Source organism: Podarcis melisellensis, assembly GCF_964234715.1.
Source record: "Podarcis melisellensis genome assembly, chromosome: 2".
Classification (NCBI taxonomy): Eukaryota; Metazoa; Chordata; class Lepidosauria; order Squamata; family Lacertidae; genus Podarcis; species Podarcis melisellensis.
The window spans coordinates 46,326,217-46,346,615 of NC_138529.1; the positions used below are offsets into that span (position 1 = coordinate 46,326,217).

The 20,399-nt window shown below is 41.6% G+C and overlaps 1 protein-coding gene across 11 annotated transcripts in view; it reads left to right on the forward strand.

Moving 5' to 3' along the window:
• TENM2 (teneurin transmembrane protein 2) overlaps positions 1–20,399 on the forward strand; it is a 704,879-nt gene that overhangs the window by 77,094 nt on the left and 607,386 nt on the right. The window lies entirely within an intron of this gene.

The window sequence follows — 20,399 nt, forward strand, 5'->3', positions numbered from 1 at the left end:
CTTTCAATGTTACTTTAAGTGACAATTTATTATGCTTCTGTGTCTTACCCTTTTCAGTGTGTGAATAATTCAAATACAGAAAAACATAGCCCAGACTTGTGATATGAAAAGTTCCAGATAGTCTGGCTATTAAGAGATAGTTGCATTCCTAAGGCAGGCATAAATGGTGGGTGGGGAAAACCAGCACACTTTTCAAATGTCCAGTTGTCATATAGAATATTAAGTCCTATAATCCCTTTGTAAGATTGATGTCAATGAAGTTATTTCTGTTGCTTTTCGTAGCCCAGAATGAATCCTAGGCAATACTTTTCTCAAAAGATTGTCTTCCCAGCAAAATTGATCCACAAGCATATATGGCTCCGTCTCATGGAAGAGTATTTGTTCAACATAGCTTTTAATTTTATCCTACTGTACAAAGCTAAAAGGACCTGATGCCCTCTAAACATGTTTTAAATTACTGTATGCATGTGCTTGGTTTGGATTGGAGCTAATAGCTCTTAGTGATAGAATTCCATGTGAGGTATTTGTTGTTTCTTTCAAAATTGTTAAAATTTCTTTGGCACTATGAACGTTAAATCACAGTATCTCTGTGCAGTAGATATATTCCCTGCCATTCTTCCAGTGAGCTAGGCAGCTTAAACTGCAGAATAGAGACTTATCTAAGGACCCCAGTGAGCTTTACTGCTGAATCAGCATCTGAATCTGGATTCCTCACATTCAGGCACAACAGCGTACACACTTCTTGTCAATGGTCCTTGTGATGTTTAAGTTGTAACTATGCTTCAGCTGAAGAACTGTTGCTCATGAAGTGTATAAATTATCCTGTGTTTGCATAGTTTCAAAACTGCAATAGGGTTTTTTGTTTCTAGATCACTGATTTTAAAACCCCTTCCCAACTTTCTTCTTCTTTCATGAAATTGCTTCAGCTTTCTTTTGGTATAAAATGGTTACCATCTTTGCTAGTTGTTGTGTACATTAGTTTCCCAAATACAATTATTTTCCCCTGGTATTATTTTTCTTTCCATATTTTGGCCTACTTACTATTTCTGTAACTACTAATTTACATTTCCTTGACTGTTTATTCCCACTTTGAAGTAAACAATATGTGTAGTAAATTAGCCTTGTATGAGTGTATTTTAAGGGTAACTGTATGCACTGCTAGAAAAAAACAACCTGTTACTCTATTGTTCTCTTGTTTGTTGGTGGATCAAGTATACAGGTGGTTACTAGCGGTACTTAAATATATGTCTGTCCTATGTATAATTTGATGGAAAGGAAACACAGTTTTCATGAAAGTTACAGTACATCTTGTGAACATTTTTTTTTCCTTTTAAAAAGTGCATTTTATTGCTAGCAAAGTATTCTGAATTCTAAGTACACTGGAATACTGCAGAATCACATATGTCAAGCTGGCAACTGCTGATTTGTGCCAACTGCACCGATTTGCCTCAGGATGCAGAATTAGATTTCAACAGAATAACTTGGAGTTTAAATGAGGTCACAAGATTTATTTACTGGAAACACTGAAATGGATTTATCAGGCCACTCTCTAGACATGAGGCTCATTCTATTAAATGGGGGCATTTGTCTGATTTGCTGGTCCACCCAATATTGGTTGTTCATGCAGTCCCCCTTTATCCACACAGGCCAAGAGCTTGCAATGAGGCTGCCCATAGGCTATAATAATATCACAAGGGAAGTAAAAGGTTTTTGTTGACTATCTTTCTTCCCCAATTCATAACAGCATAAATCTATCTTGGAATAACGTCTTGTTAGCAACTAGTGCCTTGTTGTGGCTCAGAGGTCACAGGAATAGAATGGGCATTAGTTGCAATGGACAGATATCTATAGAAGTCATGAGAATTAGACCTTTTTAATTAGTTTCATGGTAGATCTGGCCCCGCTCCTGTGGGTGCCATTGAGCAAGGTAACACTAGATGGACTTCATTGCCTTGTGTGGATGCCATTGAACAAGTTAATACCTTGTTGATGTAATAATATGTACAGTGGTACCTCAGGTTAAGTACTTAATTCGTTCCGAAGGTCCGTTCTTAACCTGAAACTGTTCTTAACCTGAACCCCTTTAGCTAATGGTACCTCGTGCTGCCGCCGCGCCGGCGGAGCACGATTTCTGTTCTTATCCTGAAGCAAAGTTCTTAACCTGAAGCACTATTTCTGGATTAGCGGAGTCTGTAACCTGAAGCGTATATAACCTGAAGCGTATGTAACCCGAGGTACCACTGTATTAGGTAAACACTGCAGAAAATTTTTATGCCACAATAAATTAAAAATTGTGCTTTTTCTGAGGACCCAACATGGTCTGGTCCAAAACAAACAAGATAGAGGCCTTTTTTTTAAAGGGTCATAATTTAATAATAGTATTGGGAGGATTTATATCTGGATGCTTTACTTGAGATATATCTTAATTGCATTAATTTAAAGCAGAGAGTCGTTGCAGTGTTTTTGTACTTTGCAAGGTAAAAGCAGGGAGTCTGTATAATATTCTGTGTGACTCTAGGTAGACATAGGATATGACTAATTATCAGTGTTGCCATCATAATTTTTTCTCTTGAAGATCTTGAACAACTTGGAAAAGGTGTGAAGACTGACACACAATTATTGCAAACTACAGTTAGAATGTTACATGATCAAAAGCCCCATCTCTTAGCTGTCACATAAGTATTACTGAGCACTCTCTTTTTTCACGTTGTAACCAAAGCCAATCTAGTAATCCATCTCCTCCAGGAATTATGAGGACAAATAGTATATGCTTTAAAATTTTAATATGTGCAGCCTACAAGGAATTATTTAATGATTTGATAAAGTCTTTTCTAATTTGTCATATGTGTTGATAAGTGTACAGTGCACATATTTATTGTACTTTCTTTTACAAGGAGGTCTAATTTCAGTGAAGCATAGCACAGTATCTGTATAGTATTGCTGTGTGGATCTTCCCTCTATTTTTTTATATTTTTTAAAATAAAAATAAAATTCCCCGGTTCTTTTTCTAATTTAGTTCAGTGGCATTAGTTAAGAAAATGGCAGTGATCTTGATATGCACTTCAGTTTGTCATGACATATCTACTGTTTTTTTTTAAAAAAAGTGTTCCCTTGCGATAGTTTAACCTTCTGACACAACTATAAAGTAAACTTTCATTCTTTTCATTTTCCACTATGGAGTGATAGCTACATAAATTAAAGAGGAACATGCATTCATAAAGCACCCAATTGAAAGTAATAACACAAATTCAAACAAGCTTTATCGGAGACTTGAAAATGAGGATTTAAATAGTAGCCCTCATGTACCCCCACCAGTGTCAGGTCTAGGAGAGGTCCCAAGCAGTAAACCTGATTCTTAAAGGATATGTAGCAACAAAAAGCATGCACATATCCTATTAAAGATAATGAAAGACTAATGAAAGACATGTCTGGCTTGCATAGATTAAGCTTCAGGTCTTAAACTTATATCCAGTCCATAAATAAATACCAAGGACTTCCACACATCTTTGTCTATTCTGTTGCAGCATCTTCCTATAGAAATTAAATAATGTGGGGGACACAACAATCAAACTTAAAATAGATCATTTTGAGCAACACTCAAAAGGAGGCACTGTGGGAAACACAAGTGGCATCATCCCACTAATAGCATCACTGGGATATTGTGGGAAATTTAAATAGTGGCTATGTCAGAAGAATCACAAGGAATTAGCTGCCCAGCACTCATCAGAACACCATGAAATAAAACGATTTAAACATGAGAGTCTGTGGCCTGAGGAGAGTCCAAAGGGCCTGTGTGTGCCCTTCAAGCCTGAAGTTTGCAACTCCTCACTCCTCATCTATGGGCTCAAGCCACTAGTACAGGGTTGCCATAAGTCTGGGGCAACCCAGACATCTCTTCTTTGGGGGGGGGGGGCAACATGCCCATCCAGGCAGATTTTTACATTTTAAAGGAAATGTCCGGGGCTTGGGGGGGAGTTGGGGGCTTGGACGGGGCGGGCTGCCACCACTGCCAGCCTGAGCCAGGGAAAGAGGTGTGTGGGTGTTCTGCATGCTGTGGTCACTGCCAGTCCAAGCCAGGGAAAGATGTACATAGGCGTAGCAGCCCCGCAGGCCCACACGCCTCTTTGCCCAGCTTGGGTTATCCTCTTTTTTTGCTCTTCAAGATATGGCAACCCTACACCAGTAGACATTGACTACTACCATATGTTGTGCTTGTGTAGGACAGAGGAATTACATTTTCATGTGAATAATCCTTAAAAGAATAGCATCGTGTGTGTGTGTGTGTGTGTGTGTGTGTGTGTGTGTGTGTGTAATTAGGGATGCCGACAAAACTTTTCTGACTTGGTTTCCTCTAACTCAAGATACCAGCCCTTACATAAAAGTATGTGTGTTTGTATATATTGCAACAATTGTAGTTATTTAGAATCTGCTTTGCTGCAGAAAAAAATAGATACTCACATGCTTGTGACATGCAATTACATACATAGATTTCCCTTTGCTTGCCTGGGGAAAATGTTATGTGACTCAAAGGAGCCTGTTAAAATGTGTTTCCTGCTGTCCCAGTGTCACTCTCTCTTCCATATCTTCCTGAAATTGCACATTAGCATAGCTTGCCAAGATTGCTATGAACTCTGTCTTTTAAAAACCCCCACAGAAACCCCTTTTGTGCAAGGTTCAAATAAACAAAAAATAAGCAGCTGTAACTGTTTTGTCCTAAGTGGTTGAATATACCATAATATTGATGCAGGACTGCCTGAAGACCCATTTGACTCATCTCTAGAACAAACTTAGATTAGTGGAGTTGACAAAGCAAATGGCATTCAGACATTTAAATATATAGCTTCCCATTCTTTACAAATACTTAGCTGTAAGTGTTTTAGAATGAATGCTAAAATACGTATCTCTGATTGCAGACCATATTGGAAACTGAGATTTACTGTCCCAAAGAGTAATGCTTACTCAGCCATCTGATGAGATCTGAGCACTAAACAGTTTGAGAGGGATGCATAAAACTGTTTTATTACAAGATGCTGTTATGAATTATTGCAGATTTCCTTATGGTATAATGCTGTTACCAAACAACATGCATGAATATTAGTAGTTTTATTTCTTCCTTGTACTTTTTTGGGGAGAATACTTGGATTATGGCTTCCAACAGTTTCCATGTATCCTCAGGTAATAGTCTATATAGAGACCTCTGCTCAGAACCAAAAGGTGCTTTAAAAAATTTGGGTCGCAGTATGTGGAAAGCTTCATTTTTTTGCCCATGAAACTGGTGTTAAATGGTAGCATCTCATAGGGATGGATGCAGAAAATAACCATTTTGCAACCATTAGTTGGTCTCTAAGGTGCTACTGGACATTTTTAAATGTTTTTATATATACTTCGAATGCATCAGATCAACACCTACCTGGATCGTTTTGCAGTTCGTTTTGTGAAACATTCAGTTGTTGTTAACTGACACCCTTTCTATCATTTTTATTAACAGATTACAATTTCTGTTTAATAAATGCAAAGCTGAAAGGGGGCTTGTTAATGGGACCAATTTTTTTATTATGTAGAAGACGTACGTGTGTGTGTGTGTGTGTGTGTGTGTGTGTGTGTGTCCGTGCGCGGGCGTGCACACACACACACACAGTCAGCTGGGACATTATTATTGATATAGTCTGATGGGACATTATTACTTAAAATTTTTAAAGTGTTGCCCTGGGAGGCAGCAAATTTTTATTTGTGTTGCTCGATCACACCATCACTTCATCTAGCATTTTCAAAAGATAGTTTTAGTTTAAAATTCCCTTCTCTTTTCATAAGGGATTTTCTAGCCCTCCAAATTGTCGGGGGGGGCCCCCTAAATTTATTGTTTCTTGTTCCTGCTACCACTAATTAGCATAAGGTGGAGGGGAGGGGGTTACTATTGGTTCTTTCTGTAATTCCCCATCTATCCTACATTCCCAGAGCTCTTTCTTCCAGAGATTCTTAATTCAAAATTCAAGATAATTTTTCATCTCACACTTTCCAAAAAAAACCTACAAGTTTTCTAGTGTGGAATCCTGGGACTGGAAAAGGGAAATAAATGGATCTCACCCAATATTTTGCCCTTAAGGCTCAAGCCCCTAAATATGAGCCCACATAATTAAGATTATATTTAACTGCAACCAGAGCAATAATATAATCAAGCAGATAAGAGTTTTGTTGCTATAAAAAGGGTTCTGCAACAGCAGGGTGCTTCAGTTATCCAAACTGTGAAGAGCTTGTGGGCCTGCAGCCGTTTTAAAATGGCTAAACCACGCCCCCCCCCCAGCCAGTTGGATTGGCTGGCTGGGGTGCATAACACAGGACCAGGACTCCAGTGACACAGGGGGCCCGGCCATGGGCACCTGAGAGCACAGGAAGCGATTCCCGCTCACAACCCCTCCCCTCTGGGAAGAGGAGAGGCTTTACTGCAAATCCTGATGATCAGTAGTCAGAGAGGATGTCAGAAGACTGGAATGGGGGGGGGGGGGACTTGAACACAATGATTTAGCTTTATCTAAATGCATGCCGTGGTCCCAGTCCCAGTGCTGCCCCTCCCAGTGCAGATGCTATAGCTAAGATGTAAAGGAACAAACATGACAAGATAACAGTCTGAGATAAAAATGGCCATAACTTTATTGATTTCAGATATAGGTGTACTTTGGCTCAGGCATTGAGTGTATATCCATTTCAGCCTCCTGCCGCAGAGCTGAAACATTTTATAGCACTGTGCCAAGGATTGTGGCCTCCCCAAAATGCCAGTCTACCAGGGTGGCCATTCCCAGGCTGCCTCTGGAAGCTCTATGGCCCATCTGCCACACACTTGGCTTCTGGACAGAGAATTCCGCCTAGACCCCTCTAATAGGGTATCCTGAGTACACACCTGTTCTTCGGTCAGAATGATACCCAAATTACCTCAAAACCTTGATGACTAGGATTCCACCCAGTGCCTTACCTGCCAAAGTTTGTGACATTTTCCTATGGGGGAGGCAAAAAAAAAGAGAAAACACAATGGGCCCAATGTGTAGTGGTTAAGAGCAGTGGACTCGTAATCTGGTGAACGGGGTTCGCTTCCCCGCTCCTCCACATGCAGCTGCTGGATGACCTTGGGCCAGTCACACTTCTTTGAAGTCTCTCAGCCTCACTCACTTCACAGAGTGTTTGTTGTGGGGGAGAAAGGGAAAAGGAGATTGTTAGCCGCTTTGAGAGTCCTTCGGGTAGTGATAAAGTGGGATATCAAGTCCAAACTCCTCCTCCTCTTCTTCCCAGCTCCCAATACGGCAAAACAGGATTAAAACAAATTACAATACAGTGCAGCATGAAGGGGGGGTTACTCTCTGCTGACTATGCTGAAAGTGTCATGTGCAGTCAGATTTTAAGTGTAGCTAGCAGACCAGAGTGGATGCATGCACGTTCCGGTCTGCCAGTGAAGCTCCACCCTCTCAAGTGTCCATGATTAGGCAGTTGAAATTAGAGCATTTGATGGGCAATCCTGCCTTGCTATGTGGCCAAATGATCTTCAACGGCCAGCTGTGGGCGCAGACACATGGAGTTGCCCCCAACATTGGGGGTGGGGTCCTCTTTGCGTGGGTATGATGTGTGTGCAGCCATGAATGCACATGCCGTTTTCAAACCCTGAAGAGTTTAAATGGGGTGCGGTGTGCTTATGTGTGCTCTGCTGACATGCGTAATGACCTAGATCACAGCCCCCACACAGACAGGGAGTTGCTTATACTAAGATGCAGGAGACAATGCCCACTTTTTATTTTAAATTAGATTTTTGATTAATATTTTACACTTTCATTTTGTAGTTGGATAGCTGTTTATTTAAAGTAAGTAAATATATTTTGGAGCAGAGAGTGATAGTCTACATACAATTACAGTACATACAATTACTGAAACAAATCAACAAAATGTAATTCTTCCATAAGAGTTGCCTGGAAGAAAACACCACTTACAGTTAGTTCGTCCCTGGAGAAGGCACAAATGTGACTTGTAAAGGGGGACTTCGCGTCTTTTTAAAAGCTATTGAATCCTCGGAGAAAGCATACATTTTACATAGAAGTGATTTGCAGTATAGAGTTGACACGCTGATCAATTAGCTAGTAGAATGATCTCCCTCAAATATTCCACGATGCCAAGAATGCAACCGAATAAGTAGCTGCTCACAATTTAAAATTCCATTGTTGGGTCTTTTAGCAAGGTTAAATTGGCTGGTTGCCAGTTTAGCAAGTCCATTGGCTGCCCCCTAGTCCTGGAGAATTTAGGAATGAATTTAGCAGCTCTTCCTGTTTGCTACCTACTACAGCTGCAGGCATCTCAAAAGAGGTACAGAAGCAATTATCAGCCCTGGCAAAGTGCTTGCTTGCTGCAGGACTCAGAAAGCATTTTGTCCTGCAGGTGGCCTTCTGTTGAAATAACTGAATATACTGTGTCAAGAAAACTATATATATATATTGCTGCAAGTGAAAGTTGCTGTTGGTTTGGACGATATTGACACACCTCAAATCTGGCCATCAAATGGAGAGGAGTGGTCTTTCTCTCCCCCCCCCCAGCTTGTTTGGCAGCAACGCATAGGCTAAAACCATGCAGTTGATTTCCTGGGGCTGGGAAACCAACTGCATGATTATCACCTACACATGTTGGACATTGCATGTATAGGCAGCATTTGCATATTCTGTCCCAAGTGGATGTGCAGAAGTGAGGGCAGTGCAGCAACTGGGCAAGGAGGGCCAGCATGCTTGTGTTCACATCAATGCCATGGCTGGCAAGTGGTGGTAGGATATGAGTATTGCCCCATCTGGCCCCAGTATTCTATGATAAAAGCCAGGGAAGAGCTATTCAATGGGTCCACATTTATAGAAATCTTGCCTAACTTTTTTGTTTTTGTTTTTGAATCACTTCATTTGTTTTAAAAGTTAATTTAATTGTGCAGAATAGGAGTTAACTAATGTGCTTTCTAAAATTTAGGATAAGCATATTTATTTTTAGGAGGTGTCGCTGGATTATCAGGTTGGGTTTAGGTTCCGCCTTCATGATGAGGCAGGAGGAAAAGACTCTTCTGGAATGTGATTGGTTACCAATCAGCTTTTTGCTCCTGCCTGTTTCTTCAATATAGGTACAGAGAGAAAAGTGGTGGCCTTCCATCCCACCTATCACAATACATCACGGGGTTTGCAGCTGACTTCTCAGTTAATTAGTCAACTGAAGGAGGCCTTAATTGTGTCTATTGCCTCTGAGATCTCTGATTCTCAATCTGGGAAGCAGAAGCAAACACAGCAGAGAACCCTCCCTTCCCAGACCACCCCCCTTGCTGATGGTGCTGGTGGTATGCTTCCTGGCTCAACTAATCTAGAGTGACACAGCAAGGAAACCTTTGGCCCACTGGTTATGCAATCTCATGTGGAAGGCTCCATCCCTGAGATGAAGAAGGTAGAATGGAGCAATGGTCAGATCTCTGAGTCCTCTTCCATACTAATTCCAACCTCCCTTCAGTTTTTTTTTTAAAAGGCCAGATTGCAAATAAATGTTTATGTCCTCTTTAAAATCCTCCTCAGTGGACAAACCTGTCACCATTTTAGTTTCTAGAAATCTGCTTCCTCAAAAAGGTGACTCTGAACTAAAGGACACCATGGAGAGATGAATAGACTTTGCCTTGTGCAGACTTCATGAGGCTGCTGCTTTTCATTTAGATAGGCTTGTGTTGCCTCCATTTTCTCAAGGGCATTTATCATATGGGTTGAATTATTGACTAACCCACAGCAGAATCCTGCCAGGGGTAGACAATCCCTGAAAAAGTTGTGCAGGGTTTGTCTACCCCTGGCAGGATCCTACTGTAGGTTATTCAATAATTCACTTGTCTTCAGTTCTTCTTCAGTTAGTGGCAGAAAATCAGTATTGATCTGTGGATTCTGAACTCTTTAATGTATGGATACAAAACAGAACTTTTGGCTCAGCCATGCCTCCATTTTGTCTCATCACCAATCTCCAAGGATCATGTGACAGTGTGTACACCAGCTTCTAGACATAGCAACCATCGATCCACTGCAATGGACAAGCAGTTCAGGGGCAGTGGTCACCTCTGGGGTCCTCCAATCTGATCAATTGAGTGGAGCTCAGGGCAGCCCACCTAATCCTTGTGCATTTCACTCCACACTTGAGGATCAAGCATATTTTTCTGTTCACTGATTCTACCACTGTGTGCATATATCAAAAACAGTGGCATCAGGAGTTGGGACTTACAGGCAGAGATTTTTCTGCTGTTCCAATGGACAGAACATCTTCTCAGCCTGCCAACAGAGCACATCTCAAGAGTGTCCAATGTACAGATAGATTGGCTAAGTTGCATCAGGCTGGATCCAGGAGAATGGACTTTGCACTCCCCATTGTTTTGCCAGCTTCAGTTTCACATGGGACTCTGCAAGGAGGACCTCTTCACTAGTTGGGGAAATCACCAACTTCCTAGGAATTTTTACAGGTTCCAGGGGCCTCAAACAGAAGGTTGGGATGCCCTCACATTCTCTTGGCCTCCTGGTCTACATTATGCATTTCCACGCACATCCATTCTCCAATAAATGCTGTGCCAGATATGCTGACCACCCCCCTTTTGGCTGCACAGACCATGGATGTCAGAGATTCTAGCTCTGGCAACATCACCCCCTTGGCCCATTCTTCTTCACCAGGACATGCTGTCCCAGGGCCCACTCATTCACTCTGCTCTCTGTTGTCTGTGTCTGACTGTATGTACTTTGAGTGGAGGCACCTGAAGTGACTGAGCCTCTCTCAACCATCCTGCATTCCCATCCTTCCATGAAGCATATATACCAGGCCACCTGTAAGACCTTTCTGAAGTGGTCCTTGGGCACAGCTATGTCAGTGGACAAGGTAGCAGTCCCTGACATCCTTGACCCAACACACTGAAGCGCCAAGTGGCACTCGATAATGCCTCCCACTTATTGGCACATCCTCTGCTGAAGCACATCCTTGATGGGACAGCCCTACTGTGTCTACTGGTGGCCCACAGTTTTCCTTCCTGGGATCTGCATGCTGTTGTCTCAGCCCTACAGAAGCCTACATTTGAACCCTTGGACAAATAGTTGTTACTTCCAGTTTTAAGAGTGTCAGAGTTGGAGACCCTATCCCATAACAAAGCATTTATCCATAAGGAATGGGCAGTTTTGAGAACTGACTCCTCCTCTCTACCCAAAGTTCTGTCAAGATTCCATGTTCTCCCTACATTTTGTCCCAACCTTTCTCACCCATTGGAAAAGCCTGGCACTCCATATGCCATCACAATGAAAGCTTTAAGCCACCTGGAGGAGCTAAACTTTTTGCCTAAGGAAGTAGGATGAAAGGAAACAAATAAGGAGCTAGTAAATCTACATTCTTTAGTCCTGGTTATGTATACCTTGAGTGCACACCTCACATCTAATAAGCTTATCATTGTGGTGGCATATGGAGTTTGAAGCTACCCCCATGACCTTCTGTTAGAGAGCCAGTGTGGTGTAGTGGTTAAGAGCGGTAGACTCATAATCTAGTGAACCGGGTTCACTTCCCCGCTCCTCCACATGCAGCTGCTGGGTGACCTTGGGCTAGTCACACTTCTCTGAAGTCTCTCAGCCCCACTCACCTCACAGAGTGTTTGTTGTGGGGGAGGAACGGAAAGCAGATTGTGAGCCACTTTGAGACTCCTTTGGGTAGTGATAAAGCAGGATATCAAATCCAAACTCTGCTTCTCTTCTACAGTTTATTCTGCTAGGGCAGCAGCCACTTCAGCAACTTTCTTTGATTGATATCTGTTAGGCAGCTACTTGGGTATCCCTGACTACATTCACAAGGCATCATAAGATGCCTTAGTGGAGGTCGCTTTTGGCCATATGGTCCTGCAGCAGGTCCTTCTGCCTTAGTAATCTCCAGTGCAGCTTGGAGTCACCCTAGTTGGATATGCTATGCTCCTGAAATAGTGCTGTTGGTACTTACCTGAATAGGATATTTAGGAAGGGTCGCTGGGCTATCAGGACCACACCCTAGTGGAGGCTGCAATGGTTTATAAGTTTGTGTTTGTGTTAGATTCATTGACAGTCGTTCATGAAGTGCCCCCCCTCTCTTTACCAGGAGGTGAGTTTTCTGTTATTTTCCTGATCAGGAGCCAATCGTATCTCTGAAGAGTTTTTTTTCCTCCTGCCTCATCCTCATGGTGAAGCCTAAGCCCAACTCAAAAACCCCACAATCCCTCCTAAATCTACCATTCAGTTAAGTAGCAATTGTACTTTATCAATGTATCTTAGTTTGTTTTCTAATAAAGTTGATGCTTTAAAAAATATTGATTGTTACTTGACACTATTTCAGAGGTTCACTGGCTGAACCTAACCCATGTCCTGACATATGTTCCAAATGATACACTGCCAAACTGAGAAAGAGGTTAGGATCACTATAATCATCAAACGTTTGACCGCATAAGAATAGTGTTTGTTATTTGTCAGCCATGATTCAGTGTTATAAATGAAATTCTGATGTTTCTGAGATAGCGATAGTGAATCTCTGGCAAAGTTAATCAAAGCACGCATTTGTGTTTTGTTCTCTGATTTCCATAATTTCTAAAATCAAATTTTTCCAAACTGCATTTGATTCTCTGTCTGAGTCTGTGCACGTGTATTCTTATGCATGCAATTAAATGTGTGCTCTCATATTAGCTTTCTTGCCAAATTCTTGTTAAAAAAAACATTGTAAATGCATATATTATCACCACGATCTGCTTCAAGCACTGAATTCATTAAGTAGATTGTTAATAAAATGGGGAATGATATATCACAATTTTAATGCTCTGTCTCCCAAAGTTAATGAAGAGTTATAATTTTCTAGACGACAAATTAAAAGGAGGTTAAAGTGGTTAGTAAGACTGCCTAGAGATTTAGCAACATTCTAATTAAAAGAAAGGGCATTAAAGCGAATTAAAATCTTGATTTTTGAAGGATTAAGAAGTATGAGTAATATGTGGTTTACTATTGCTGGAGGCCAACATTTCTATACAAGTGAGAAAGATACAGTAAACCTTATTGAAAGTCAAACGATTTCTTTCAAATAGGGTTTAGAAAAACCAAATGTTTCACACAAGTGCTAGTGAAACGTTCATTGACACAGTAGGATATATTTTCAAAGTCACAGAGAACTTTAACTGCATGGGTCCAATCAAAGACAACAGGGATCTTTCTTCCCAAATCACGAAGAATGGAAAAGGTATGCTCTGAAGCTAAGATTATTTATAAATATACCTTTATTGGTTAGATTACTTATATTGCACTATGTCATGTGTCTGCTAATGCGAAATGGTAAATAATTTATCCATTGTATTACATTGGCTCTTCTTTTAGCACTCCAACACAGGTTTAAATGATATCACTTTGCACCAGAGTGCATGGCTTCTACAACATTAATCTTGCCTTATGGTGCATACACCATGTTATATTGATAAGCCCTGAACCTGGCACTGAAGCATGTTATATGTTGATGTGGCTCCTTCTAACAGAAAAAAACCCAAGAAGGAGCCAGTTGTAGGGGGTGAGGGGAAGGAAAAGGGGAAATCTTGATGCAGAAGAGGAAAATATTAATTCGAATATATTCTGAACTGAGTTCTCCTCAGGGCATTATGATTATGAGTATTTTATGAATATAAATATTATAAAGCTATATTACAAACCATTTGTGCAAAGCCATTTTTATGAAACACGAAAATAAAATTTAAATTGTTTCTCGCAGTTTTTAGCAATAACAAAATTATGAAAAGGGTCAGGCAAATTATTTAATTACAATATTAAAACATGAGTAAAAAAAAATCAAAATATATTTACATAACTAATATCAATGGCGATAAGCTGAACAGTGGAAAAAAACCTGAAAAAAAGATTTCTAAAACCTTAAAAAAGTTATTAAAAGGCCCAAAACAAACACTGTTTACAAGAAGAAGGGGTTGTTGTATCTATACCTTCATTTCATGAATCCCCGTTAAAGTTATGTTTTATTTCCTTTTATAATTATTTTTTGCCATTATAATGACATAGCACCATTTTCTTACAGTGGACAGCAAGCAGTACATTAGTACACACACATAAACAGCACAAAGGTTGACCAATTAAGGGGCATCTGTAATCCTCCAGCTGCACTAAGCAAGAAAGCAATAAAATGGGCTGAATGTGCAAACAGAAAGCTTTCAATTAATATTAGAAAAGGCCTTCGCTGAATTGAATTTACTTATGAGTAGACATTACAAAAGCATCTTGGGCATGGAGGAAGGCTATTACTATTCTTTTTTAAAAAAATTACAACTTGCCAGTTTGTTTTTTTTAATCCCCTATTGAAGCACATTGAGATGTTAGGATTCAGTCTACTAGACCTAATTCTGAGACAGTGTTTAAATTAATCTTAGTACAATATTTTTAAAAACCCATTTAATTTAAATAATGAGGTAATGCCAAACAAATATTTAAACAATGTTTAGAGGGAGGTAGTGCCAAGAGAAATAAATTTACCCATGGAGATATGCCATACTTTGAAATATAGAACATTTCTTTGGCCCCTACTAAACATATGAAAAGTTCCTGAAGTACTTTCCTGTTAATGGGGATTGTAAGATTAAAAATAATACTGCAACTGTCAGGGGAATCCAGTTATTGGAAAGCTCACCTTGCTGACACCTAGACTGTGAAGTTCAGATTTCTAAAACCACAAGCAACACAGAGGAAAGAAAGAAAATTTCTGTAGTTACATCATAGGGTGAAATCCAGAGTGGGCAGGGGCCCTTGTGCTTTGCTCCCTAGCTGAAAGCAACTCTAGGAGGTCTGGGTCATTATTGAAATGCATTTCTCTTCTATAGCTCTTTCCCTGCTGGGCTCAGTCTCTGCTTCTGCTCTCCCTATGATCCAGGACACAACAGCAGGAAGAATAAAGGCACCTCTTCAGCTTATTTCTTTCTTCACTCACTTCCTAGGACATTGTAGGAAAAGATTTTTTATGGAACCCATACTTTTCAAGAAATGCTGAGGCAAACAATGGATCTGCTATCTATTAATCCAACAGAACCTATGCTCGTTGCTGCTGCTTGGACATATGTGCTGTGGCTCTAGGTCACTGAGAAATAGTGCAAGCCGTGACCATACCCTCCAACATTTCTCCAATGAAAATAAGGTCATTCTATTCTTTGTTTGTTTGTTTGTTTGTTTGTTTGTTTGTTTGTTTATATATGCTGGAAACCGCCCAGAGTGGCTGGGGAAACCCAGCCAGATGGACATGGTATAAACAATAAAATTATTATTATTATTTTACTTTTTATACCCTGGCCATCTGACTGGGTTGCCCAAGCCACTCTGGCCATCTTCCAAAATATATAATAACATAATAAAACATTAGAAACTTCCCTATACAGGGCTGCCTTCAGATGACTAGGGGTTCAGATACAGTGGTGCCCCGCAAGACGAATGCCTCGCAAGACGAAAAACCCGCAAGACGAAAGGGTTTTTCGGTTATTGCGTCGCTTCGCTAGACGATTTTCCCTATGGGCTTGCTTCGCAAGAAGAAAGCCCATAGGGAAATCTCCGGGGACCTCTTTTAAATGCTGGCGGTGGGGAGCAAAGCCTTTTCCCTCCCCTCCGGCCTTCAGAAGAGGTCCAGGAAGGCCGGCGGGGGCCGAAAGGCTTTGCTCCCCACCGGCAGCATTTTAAAAGCGGACCGGGATAGCAGGGAAGCGCTTCCCGCTATCCCGGACGGCTTTTGAAGGCAGGCGGGGGGGAGCAAAGACTTTCGCCCCCCGGCGGCCTTCAGAAGAGGTCCTGGACCTCTTTTGAAGGCCGGCGTGGGGCGAAAGTCTTTGCTCCCCCCTGCCTGCCTTCCCGGGAGAGCGGAAAAACGCGCTGCGATTCTCCGCTCTCCCCGACGGCTTTTGAAGGCAAGCAGGGGGGAGCAAAGACTTTTGCCCCCCGCCAGCCTTCAGAAGAGGTCCAGGACCTCTTCCGAAGGCGGGCGGGGGGCAAAAGTCTTTGTCCCCCCTGCCTGCCTTCCCGGGGGCTTTTAAATCGCCCCGGGACTGTCTCGAGGCGATTTAAAAGCCCCCGGACGGGTTTTGAAAGCAGGCGGGGGGGAGCAAAGACTTTCCCAGGAGAGCGGGAAGGCAGCGCTGCGTTTCTCCGCTCTCCCAGAAGGCAGGCAGGGGGGAGCAAAGACTTTTGCCCCCCGCCCGCCTTCAGAAGAGGTCCAGGACCTCTTCTGAAGGCGGGCGGGGGGCGGAAGTCTTTGCTCCCCCCCGCCTGCCTTCAAAAGCCGTCGGGGAGAGCGGAGAATCGCAGCGCATTTTTCCGCTCTCCCGGGAAGGCAGGCAGGGGGGAGCAAAGACTTTCGCCCCCCGCCGGCCTTCAGAAGAGGTCCAGGACCTCTTCTGAAGGCTGGCGGGGGGCAAAAGTCTTTGTCCCCCCTGCCTGCCTTCCCGGGTCTTTTAAATCGCCCCAGGACAGCGGAGAATTTTAAGATCGCCCCGGACGGCAGAGAAGTCCTCCGCTGTCCCGGGGTTTTTAAAATGCTGGCGGGCGGCAGCGAAGGTTTCGCTGCCGCCCGCCAGCATTTTAAAATCGCCCCGGGACAGGGGAGAAGTCTCCGCTGTCCCGGGAAGGTGGGGGGGGGAGAAGCAAAGACTTTCGCCCCCCGCCGGCCTTCAGAAGAGGTCGGGGGACAGACTGTCCCCGGACCTGGTCTGAAGGCGGTTTCCATAGGAACGCACTGATTGATTTTCAATGCATTCCTATGGGAAACCGTGCTTTGCAAGACGAAAAACTCGCAAGAGGAAAAGACTTGCGGAACGAATTCATTTTGTCTTGCGAGGCACCACTGTAACTCCATACACTCCAATATTTCTCTGATAAAAATAGGGACGTCCTAAGGACATTCCAGGATCAAATCAGAAACTGGGACAGCTTCTGTAAATTTGGGACTGTTCCTTGGAAAATTGGGACACTTGGAGGGTCCACATGGTGCAGTACCATGTTTACAAAGGAGCAGTTGCTGTCTCATGTTATGAAGATAGTCAAAATCTTCTTTAGACATTTTCACATATCCAAAACTTATCTTGGGGCAATGAGAAGTCGATCCATGGTTATTTGTTTTTTGTGCAGTATCAATGTTGAGATGGTGTTAAATTATGGGGAGGATACTAGCATTGCAGTTATCTCCAACATGCAAATATCTACCCGCTGATTTCTTGTCATAACCCATGGCTACTGCATGTTTGGTAAATAGTTTTTTACCCTTGTACTGAAGTCCCATAATCTTACGATTAAATATTACTTTTCATATTATCTAAAGAGATGAGTTGCAGGTAATTATTTTGTTGCCTGGTGTGTAGCTTAATAGTCTGAGATCATTAGGCAGTCTGTTTTGGGGTTTGGGTTTGTTTTTTGTTTTGTTTTGTTTAGCATTACTCATTCCACAACTGGAGTTAATCATTGCTCTTCTGGGCTGTTGGAAGGGCAAAGATTTATTTCTACCCAAATAGATTATCTCATATGGGTTTTTATTTTGTTGGATTTTTGTACCTTATATTAACTTTTAAAAGATTTTCCTTTTAAGGCGTATCAATTTATTCTTCAGCAGCTCTTCTGCTATGATGTGTGCCCTCAATTATTTTTAATCATTTCAAATATACCACCTAATAACTTCAAATGTTTGTAACTGTAGGTGTGCCACAGAATCCAGTTTCCCACATTTCGCACACAAAACTTTTTAAAAGAAGGCACAAATTTTGTTGCAACAATTCCCTATATTATAATACCCGTTAAATTCAGCACTGTTCCAATTTGTTCCATTCTTTTACCATTTTCACATTTTCTTCCATTCCTGACTATAATTTCAGGCTTTTGTTGTTTATTCTATAATGAATAATATAATAATCAAAGACATAAGGAGAGGAGAGGAAAAAGCAGCTGTTACCTTCCCATGTATGGTGTCCTAACTTAATGTAAAATACCCTAAGAACCAGATCCCTATATAATTGCTATTTAATGTCCTTTCCACTATTAATTCCCCCAAGCAAGCTTACATTGAATAACTAAAAATGCTGTGTGTGACAGTGTAAACAACAATGAAGGAGAAACATCATCCAGTAAAACAGCAAACAAATGATCAAAAATGAAAGGCCTCTTGGGCAACCCCCCCTCCAAAAAACCTATCAAATGCAGCCCATTTTCACCAATACCCATTGGCAAAGGGGGGGAGTGCACCTCCCCGGGCACCAGTTGGGGAAAGGGTGTCATTGCAGCCTACCCCCCCCCCAGGACACACGCCGAACACCGCACCCTCCCGGGACACACTCCACGCAACATCGGATGTGCGCCATGCCCCTGCATCGCTCGCCATGCCCCCGTGGGCGATGCGCCACGCCACCGCCTGTTCTCCGCTCCTGGGGCTGCAGCATGTTGCTCCACCACTGCCTATACCCACTATCAATTGCAGCCTTTTGTGCCATGCCTCATATTGTTCCAGAGAGTTCACCACCCACTTTTGGCTGCATTGGCAAAATACAATTCTCTGTCTTGCACTCGTAGAAGTGGTTCCACTAGCACAAAGCCACTATTGGATAAAAATTATTTGTTAACACTTGACCCCTCGATGTTTAGGTTTAGCAGTGCTGTGCCCATGACAGTACAGTTAGCATTGCTTCCAAAACATTCTCCTTGACCACAAAATCAGAGTTATTCCTCTGCTGGGATAGTTTAGTCAGTAAAGCATGAGATCCTTAATCTCAGGGTTGTGGGTTTTAGCCCTACTTTGGACAAAATATTCCTACATTGCATGCGGTTGGATGAGATTATCCTTGTGGTCCCTTCCAACTGAACATTCTTCAGACAAAATTTACTGTTCAGAGTCTCCAATGGAAGGACGTGATGCTTACTTTCATAAGCAATGTAATGTTGCAAGCAATATCACTTACCATCTTCATACAGTATTTAATATTGCATGCTGACTAAAACATATTCCTTCCTTTAGTATAACTAGCAAAACAAATGTTGCTAGTTACATGGTGGAAATGTTAATTTAATTAATCAGTGTTTTAATCTGTGCTGAGACACCTAAACCTACCTTAAAATAAGATGAGCGTCATCTTAAATAATTTCATGATAGTCTACAGCAATAAATCAGGGCAGTACTTGTCAAAACAGATTTCCATAATCGCTCAGTCATTTTAATAAGTAAATAATCATGTAATGTAAACCTGATTGTCCTCTCAAAATATGCACTTGATATAATTCACTTGTGAGCACTAAAACCCTTCACACAGATGTCTACAGGATTTGTTGTATCTTCTCTTTCAACTAAAGAAAGATGATATTGACTTTCACAGAAGTCTTCTGGCTGTTGCTGAAGTACAACTTGCACAATCAGATTGCAGTGTGTTTTCCCATGTGTTGCAAAGCAAATTATGGAAGGCTTGCCTTTTCCTCTGAAAACTTTATAAAGTTGAGACATAGATTGATTGATTATAACCTTCATTGGGCATTCTAACTTCTCTTATTGGGGATGCAAAGTAGACCCTACCTGTTCTTCTGCTAATTTGGATTATTTATTTATCTATTTGTACAGTTTGTCCAGAGGCTAAAGCTGGTACAGAATGCTGCAGCACAGCTGTTGAGTGGTGCTCCTTATTGGGCACATATCACGTTGGCGCTGAAGGAGCTGTGTTGGCTGCCTATTAGCCACTGAACCAGTTTTAAAGTTCTGCTGCTTACATACTAAGCCCTTAAAAAACTTTGGACCACTGCCCATTTAGGGCTGTGTTTTGCCATGCCCTGATGGTTATAGATTGCAGTAACACACAAGTTGGCTTTTTCACTTGCGGCACTAGTGTTGTGGAAAGTCATCATTGCTGAAAAATGAGAGGGCACATCAGTGCTGGAATTGCTGCTGAATCCTGAAGACACACCTGTTTAGACACACCTGAATTGAACTTCTCATTTCATTTCATGTTCTTTTATTTTTTTTAACTGTTCTTATTCTAATGCTTTTTTAATTGCTTCTTTTATTGTATATTTTGAGGATGTTTTAGTGTCCAGTATAATAGTCCAGCATAAGTTTGACCAAACTGCGGGAGGCAGTGGAAGACAGAAGTGCCTGGCATGCTCTGGTCCAGGGGGTCATGAAGAGTCGGGCACGACTAAATGACTAAACAACAACAACATAATAGTTCTTGTGTTTTTAAAATTATTTATTAATTTTTGTAGTTGTATGCCAAAATGGCTTCTAAGTGGTTTATAAGTTGCATATAAACAAACAAATAATAATATTTCTAACCTGCCCTTCACCAATTTCACTCCCCTGAAATTTGCTTTGGTTAAGACCTTCTAGAGCAGCCT